Source organism: Eschrichtius robustus, chromosome 8 (assembly GCF_028021215.1).
Source record: "Eschrichtius robustus isolate mEscRob2 chromosome 8, mEscRob2.pri, whole genome shotgun sequence".
Taxonomy (NCBI): Eukaryota; Metazoa; Chordata; class Mammalia; order Artiodactyla; family Eschrichtiidae; genus Eschrichtius; species Eschrichtius robustus.
The window spans coordinates 115,776,733-115,784,844 of record NC_090831.1 but is presented as its reverse complement, the minus strand read 5'-3'; positions in this window follow the sequence as shown (position 1 = coordinate 115,784,844).

Genomic DNA, 8,112 nt, shown 5'->3' with positions numbered 1-8,112 from the left:
CACTCGCCGAGTGCAAGTCCGTTTCATCTCTTGTCTGACCGCAGCCTCAGTCTCCTTACGCTCTCCCTCGACTCTTGCTTCCTCCTGTTTCAGCACCAGAGGCATCTTCCTAAAACGTGAACCTCACCAGTCCTTCAGGGCCCCCTCCACCTGTGGGCTTGGTCCAACTTCTTACAAGGCTACAAGCTCCCTCATGTCTTAGCCCTGCCAGTTCAGGCTTCATCTCCTTCTACCCCTTCTCTGCTGGCCCCAGACACACCCAACTGTGTTCTGTCTTTCCTCCAGGCCAGGGAACATTCTCTCCCCTCTGCCTGGAATACGTTTCCTCTTGGTCCTTCTCATCCCAGCCTGTAGCCCCCTCACACACCAGTTTGCCCACGTAACGTCTGCTAATGCTTCAGATCACGCATCCTCTAGGATGCTGCATTCGTTTGGATTCGATTCGGCAGACTGTAAGAAAAGACCCCAAGAACAAAGGCTTAACTAGAAAGTCCAATAAAAGAAGTCTGGAGCTGGTCAGCCCAGGACTGGGCTGAGCTCCGAGGTCATCAGGACCCAGTCTTGTTCCCCTGGGCCGTGTTTTTACCACCTTCTAACACACTCCGTGTTCCTGTCTCTAGAGCTCCATCCCAGGTAAACCTGGGTCCTCCTGTGTCTCAGGATACAGGCTCCTTTTCTTAGGGTTAGATAGTAGGAATGAGTCCTGCCCACAAACTCAGAGGTTGGGGGGAAAATTTTTCCTTTTCCTTTAAATCAACTTAATTGTAACTTCAGGTCACCATCCACTAAGGTGGTAGCGAATTCCAGCTCATTTTTTAAATTGAGATAAAATTCACATAACATAAAATTCACCATTTTAACCATTCTGAAGTCTACAATTCAGTGTCTTTTAGTACATTCATAGTATATTCACAACATAGTGCAACCATCATCACTATCTAATTGCAGAACATTTTCACCACCCTAAAAAGAAACCTGGTACCCATCAAGCAGTCACTCCTCATCTCCCTCTCCTCCAGCCCCTGTCAACCACTAATCTGCTTTCTGTCTCTATGAATTTGCCTATTCTGGATATTTCATATCACTGGAATCCTACACTATGTGGCCTTTCGTGCCTGGCTTCTTTCACTTAGCACGTTTTCGAGGGGCATCTGTGTTATAGCATATGTCAGTCCTTCATTCCTTTTCATCTCAGTCTGTTTTGAAGGCTGTTGTCCTTCCAAGGTTGTATCAGAGTCCCTGAGGCTCATGAGGGAAATCCTGGCTGGCACCTGTCCTCCGAGCCGGGCAGGCCCTGCTTCCTGGCTTTCCTGGGATACGGAGTCTTTGCTGGGACTGGGACTCTGGGGCCAGAGCTGCCTCTCCTGGCCACCCAGCCATGTGGCTCCAGAAGGCTCTCATGGAGTGGTAGTGACCCTGCTGCCCTGGAGGAGTCCCCAGACCTCTCTGCCCTTCCCGGGCAGAGGCCCGCCCTCCTCACCTCACCACTTCTCCAAGGGCTCCCTCTCTCCAGGACACCCCATCATCTCTTCAGCGGCCTTAGGTTTTTAGTACAGATCAGCTTCATTTTCAGGCTGCCTTGCTCTCTGCCCCACCACAATTATTAAGGCAAAGACATACAAAGCCTGGCAAATTGCTTACAATTAGGAAATATGTAGAGAGCCAAACAAAAATTTCATTAGGTTATCCTACTACCTGCCGGAGTGTCGTGGTTGGCCCTGCATCCCCACATGCACTGAGCAGTTCTGGAACGTTGGTGTTTACTAGACCAGGAGGGCACAGAGTTGCGAACCCAAATGTGCAGGGGTAGGCATTTGAAGGAAGGAAGGAAGGAGTAAATCCTACCAGTGGGGGCTGTGGAGGACCCCCTCCCTCAGGTCAGTGGGTTGTTGCCAAGTGGCAGTGCTGCTCTAATGTTACCAGCGCTTCCCAGCATTTTGGTGTTTTCCAAAGGGGTTGGAAATATGCGTTGTTACATGAAACTTCATAATTTTTAATTCTGGCAAATCATATATTAATAGAAAACTTGTATAAGCCAAAAAATAACAGCCACAACACACACACACAGACACACACACACACACATCTACATGATTGATTCAGCCTCTGGGCTACCAGCTGACAGTCTCTGATTTAAGGATACACTTGATGTCAGGGACCCCATATAGCACAAGACATCACAAACCCTTAGGTAAATCGTCACTGGATGAGATCCCTAAAGGCAAGTACCTCCTAATTAGGCAAGGGCCTCATTTGCTGGCCTATCTCCCCCATCTGGAAGGAAGCTTCCTCACTGCTTAGTATGTGAGGATAGGGTGTGGGTCCTTATGGTTACGAGTAGGTGCTGAACTGGGAGGATATTAGGAAAGGTATTTCCGTATGGATGAGGGCTGAACCTATATACTGGTTATAGGTTTTTCTGCTTATTCCTTTGGAGTGGGCTTGAGAAATCACACTGCCTTCTCCGCATAAGTCAATGAAATCACCTGAGATCTGCAACCAGACTACATATTACTGTGGGACACCAGGAAGGTCTTAGATCTCGGCAGTAAGAGGAGTAGGAACAGATCATTTATAACAACAAACATAAATAATTCACTTTACCGTCCGTAAGTTAATAAAGTGAAAAAATTGTGAAACCAACACAAGGAGAAGACAAACTAAGTACTGTTGGTAGAATATATTTTATTATATGGCTGTAGTTTGGCATAGTTTCCTTCTCAGAGTCTGTTCTTGGCTGTCGACAATCAAATTCTCATTGCCAAGTCCATGTGAGTATTGTTGTATAACTCACTATGCTGCTTGGAGCCATGGGGTCTTCAAGGTCCTTCTTCCTTGGGTTCAGGAAGACACTGTCCTTTTTGTGGCACAGAGGAGACATCCTTCTGGTGAAGAAGTTCCTCTCCACCGGGGCAGAGCCTCCCCTCTGTCAAGTTGATGTGTATTTCTCTCTAGAGCATGGCTCATCTTGCTGAAATAAGTCTCCACTCCCCTGTCCTGTCCTTCTCTGTCACAGGGCCCCCAGTGATGTGATGATGTGAGTTGTCCTCTGCTGGGTTTTGGTTTGGTTTTGTTGCATTTTGTTTTGTTTTTGGCTGCACCGCGCAGCTTGCGGGACCTTAGTTCCCCTGGGCAGTGAAAGCGCAGAACCCTAACCACTGGACCACCAGGGGATTCCCAGGTCCTGGCTGGTTTCTATCAGGCCAGATGATGACTCTGAATCTTTCTCATCCTCAACCTAATCCTAATACACGGTCTATGCTGGCGACCCCAAGGAGCGCACACAAACAGATGGTTAAAGCACAAATACTGAGGGTAGTCAGAAGACTTTGGCCAAGAGATTTTCCTATCCCAGAGCCAACTGTGAGACACACTGAACAATGATACTGTGGCTCAGGAAATGAGCGTCAGTTCCTGGACGTGGGCACACCAAAAGAGGATTGTGGTGAGTAAATCTTCGAAGCACCGGAATAATTTTGTATGGCCAGCGGTTTCCCGAAGCTGCTGCACAGATTGTTCTCGGGAAGGAGAAGAGTCCGCAGAAGTTAAAGCACGTGAAAGTGAAGGGGAGGGTAGGCAAGGCAGCAGCTGCGAAATCCCCGCAGCGTGGGCTTTTCTGCATCCAGGGAGAGAGGCACCGCGCTGGCGCAGCAGGGCCTGGAGGTCACCCTGGGACTGAGGCTTTGTGAGCTGGTGTGGGTTTCTCTGACAACACGATCCGCTTGGGATTTCAGGGGGCTTCCAGGCTGTTTGTGTCCCAGTGCCATGGAGTAGGAACAGAACCACTGACTGCCCAGGTCTCAGTCCTGACTCTGTCCCTTACTTCGTCGAGGTTTATTTGTTTAACTTCTTCCTGCCTCTGTTTTCCTCATCTGAAAATCAGCATCTACCCCGGCGGGTTGTTAAGAGTAATGAGTTCATACAGGCGAACACGTACAAGAGACACCTAAAGGTCAGTTCGCGGTACTCGCCTCCTAAGTCCCAACTTTCTCTCTTGCTGTTTTCTGCCTCTCAGCCTGTGGTCCCTGTGCTCTCGGCTTGTTGCAGAAAATTCAGCTTTTCCAGTAGCGCTTGACCAGACTCTCAGCCGTATTGGATTGCAGGTCACAGGCAGAAAGGGCCTCTCATGATAAAGCTGTATCTTCTCCCTTCTGCGTATGTTTTATTTTAACTCTAGTAAAAAAAACACGCAACATAAAATTTACCATCTTAACCATTTTTCACTGGCATTCAGTACATTCATTTTGTGCAAACATCACCACCATCCACCTCCTGAACTCCTTTCATCCTGCAGAACCGAAGCTCATTACCCATCAAACAACTCTCTGTTTCCATCTCCTCCCAGCCCCTGGCAACCACTGCTCTACTCTCTCTCCCTATGAATTTGATTAGTCTAGTTACCTCATATAAGTAAAATAGTGCACATAGTCTGAGTGGCCACAATTTAATTAGTTGCCTTATTATTGGGTAATGAGAATGGCCAACTTGCTGCCAAGAAGAGAAGGCTCACCACCTTCCTTGACTCAGCCAATTCCATATTCCAGGGTCACTTGCCAACCCCTCTTCTTGATGCCAGTTTCTATAGCAAGACTCTTCCTAGGGTGAGCTACAGAAAGCCCTGCCCAATTGGCTTAGGCAAAAAAGGAATCCATTGGCACATGTAACTAAAAGTTCAGGGTGGAGAGGGAGGGGTCCAGGTAAACCTAAACCAGACTCTTAAACTATGTCACCAAGGCCAGCAACTCTGTATTTTGGTTCCATTCTTCTCCCTACTGCCTGCATACTAGACTCCACACAATGGAAAGTGCTCCCGGACCACATCTTCCCAGACGCAAGGTCAGCAGGAAAAAGAGAGCTTCTCTTCCCTTAATAATTCAGATAAAGTCCTGGCCCTGACTGACCTTGCCCGCACCCAGGTCATGTGTCCACCCCTGAACCAATCTCTGTGGTAAGGTCTGGGTCGTATGTCCAAGCCTGTAGCTGAGGTCAGGGTCATCCTCACCCAAATCACAGGACTGAGAGTGGGGAAGAGACAAAGAAAATGCTACTGTCACAGGAAGAAAGGGGACAGGCTGTTGGGCAGGAAAAAACAGCAAATGTTTGCCATATAGACAGTGGAATAGTAAAGCCCTTTAAAAAGAATAAGGTAAATCAGTATTTGTTGATTTGGAGCAATCTCCAAGCTAAGTTAGAAGAAAGCAAGATGCAGAAAAGCAGCAGAGTGTTTGTCCATCTGTGGCCACCAAAAGATGCGTATGTGTTCATGTATGCATGTGTGCGTGTGTGCTTGTACAGGCATGAAGATTTTTGCGAGAATATACAAGAAACAGTTAGTGGGTATTTATCTCTGTACAGCGGAACTGGGGGGCATGGGACTTTATTTGTTTTCTGTCCTTCTGAATTTTTAGCTGAATACGTGTACATTTTCATTAAATATCAACTTACCAGGCCCCACCTTTAAGTCGTATTCAGAGCATCTGTGTCAGAATTGTTACCTCACAGAAACTGGGGAAGATCACTGGGTCCATGGAATCTGTGGCCTGGCTGAGATTTTGACTGAGGGGCAATGGGTCTGGGATAGCGAGGCCCCAGGGCCCTGGGCCAGGAGCTGGGCAAAGCAGAGCCACCTGCCATGTTTTCTATGTCAGGGGTAGCGGCTGGGGAGCCCTTCAGAGGGAAAGGGGAGCTTGGGACTTAGCTCTGAGAGCTCACGGCTGGGCACTGTCTTCCTTTTTCAGAAACAGAGAAAACTAGCATCTGGGTGGGCCTGGATTTGGGGTCCAAAGCATCTTTGGAAGGATCTCAGAGCAGCTACAAGTGGGCACCCTGGCCCCAAAGATGCCCCAGAAGTGCTTGATTTTATCTTGGCCATGAACCCACTTACCATTATTTATTTATTTATTTTTAACATCTTTATTGGAGTATAATTGCTTTACAATGGTGTGTTAGTTTCTGCTTTATAACAAAGTGAATCAGTTATACATATACATATGTTCCCATATCTCTTCCCTCTTGCGTCTCCCTCCCTCCCACCCTCCCTATCCCACCCCTCTAGGTGGTCACAAAGCATCGAGCTGATCTCCCTGTGCTATGCGACTGCTTCCCACTAGCTATCTATTTTACATTTAGTAGTGTATATATGTCCATGCCACTCTCTCACCCTGTCACATCTTACCCTTCCCCCTCCCCATATCCTCAAGTCCATTCTCTAGTAGGTCTGTGTCTTTATTCCCGTCTTGCCACTAGGTTCTTCATGACCTTTTTTTTTTTTTCCCTTAGATTCCATATATATGTGTTAGCATACTGTATTTGTTTTTCTCTTTCTGACTTACTTCACTCTGTATGACAGACTCTAACTCCATCCACCTCACTACAAATACCTCCATTTCGTTTCTTTTTATGGTTGAGTAATATTCCATTGTATATATGTGCCACATCTTCTTTATCCATTCATCCGATGATGGACACTTACCATTATTTATATAAGGTGATTACCGTTTACATCTAGATATTGTGTAGCAGAAACATTCTGCAAATTGCTAAAACGTCAGATCAGCTCTGCGGTATCATTTCTAAGTCCAGGGACAGCGTCTGCTCCTGTGTGTTAAGACTTCGTCAGGTGCTGCTCAGGTGGCTGGGCCATCTGCTTACAACCTTCCAAAATTAGGAGCCCAGGAGACACCCCCAGACTCATGACCCAGGAACTGCCAGCCACCTTCACAGGCACCCCACTTCCCCAACCTGAAAATCAAGCCGAGGGAGATCAAAAACTCTTCCTTCAACAAGTTCTTTAACAATTATCGAGCATCAGATACACACTGGGCACATTGCTAGGTGCTGGGAATACAGAGGCCAAGGACACACCCAGTCCCGGCCCTCGGCGCTTCGTGACGAGAGCCTAACGAGCGGATGGAAGCTGGGCCGCTTGGTGAGCACACTGGCCACCAGCTCTGAGAGTGAGAGGGCAGCTACGCTCAGCATTTCCTGATGGCAGCAACCTCTGCAGGCAAGAAAAACTGTGCCTGGCCAAAAGATTGACTCCACAGTGAGAACGATGTCTCAGGCATTAGCCCTCTCCCTGGAGGGTAACAGGAGCCTGCACGTGACCCAGAAAACTTGCACCAAGTCTTTGCTGTATTCACCAAATCTGACTTTGTACTTTCTTCTAAAACGACAAAAATAAACACATTTTTAAAATTATAAAGTTAATACATAAGCTGTTTTTATGCAAACAATATATAAATTTTAAACTTTCGCTTGAGTTTGGTATACTACATGTGCTTCTAAGTACTTTTTAATATATGTAAAATAAATATTTCTGATTATTTTTTACAAAAGTTAATACATTCTGCAACTTCTTATGTCACTTCATATAGCTCTCTTGCATTCTTTTTTAACACTTACATAGAATTCCACAGTTTGGAGATACCATAATTATTATTACTTCATTATTCTCCTAGGGATGGGCATTTAAATTGTTTCTAATTTTTTAATAGCACAGGCAATGCTGCAATGAATATTCTAGCATATTTACTTTTGTGCCCTTGTACAAGTGTTTCTTTTTTTTTTTTTAATTTTATTTATTTATTTATTTTTGGCTGTGTTGGGTCTTTGTTGCTGTGCACAGGCTTTCTCTAGTTGCAGCGAGCAGGGGCTACTCTTTGTTGCGGTGCGCGGACTTCTCATTGCGGTGGCTTCTCTTGTTGCGGAGCACGGGCTCTAGGCGTGCGGGCTTCAGTAGTTGTGGAACGCAGGCTCAGTAGTTGCAGCTCGCGAGCTCTAGAGCACAGGCTCAGTAGTTGTGGCGCACGGGCTTAGTTGCTCCGCAGCATGTGGGATCTTCCCGGACCAGGGCTCGAACCCATGTCCCCTGCATTGGCAGGCAGATTCTTAACCACTGTGCCACCAGGGAAGTCCCTGTACAAGTGTTTCTATGGAAGAAGTTTCCAGAGTGGAATTACTGGGTCAAAAGTTCTCTGAAATGGTTCAACTTGAGTTTGAGGTGAAAATACTGTGTAAGTAAACATTCTGCAGAGCAGAGAGTTATTAAATAATGCACAAGATGAATTATTCAGAGTGATATTTAAAGTGTGCCCAAGGGTATGCTTTGTG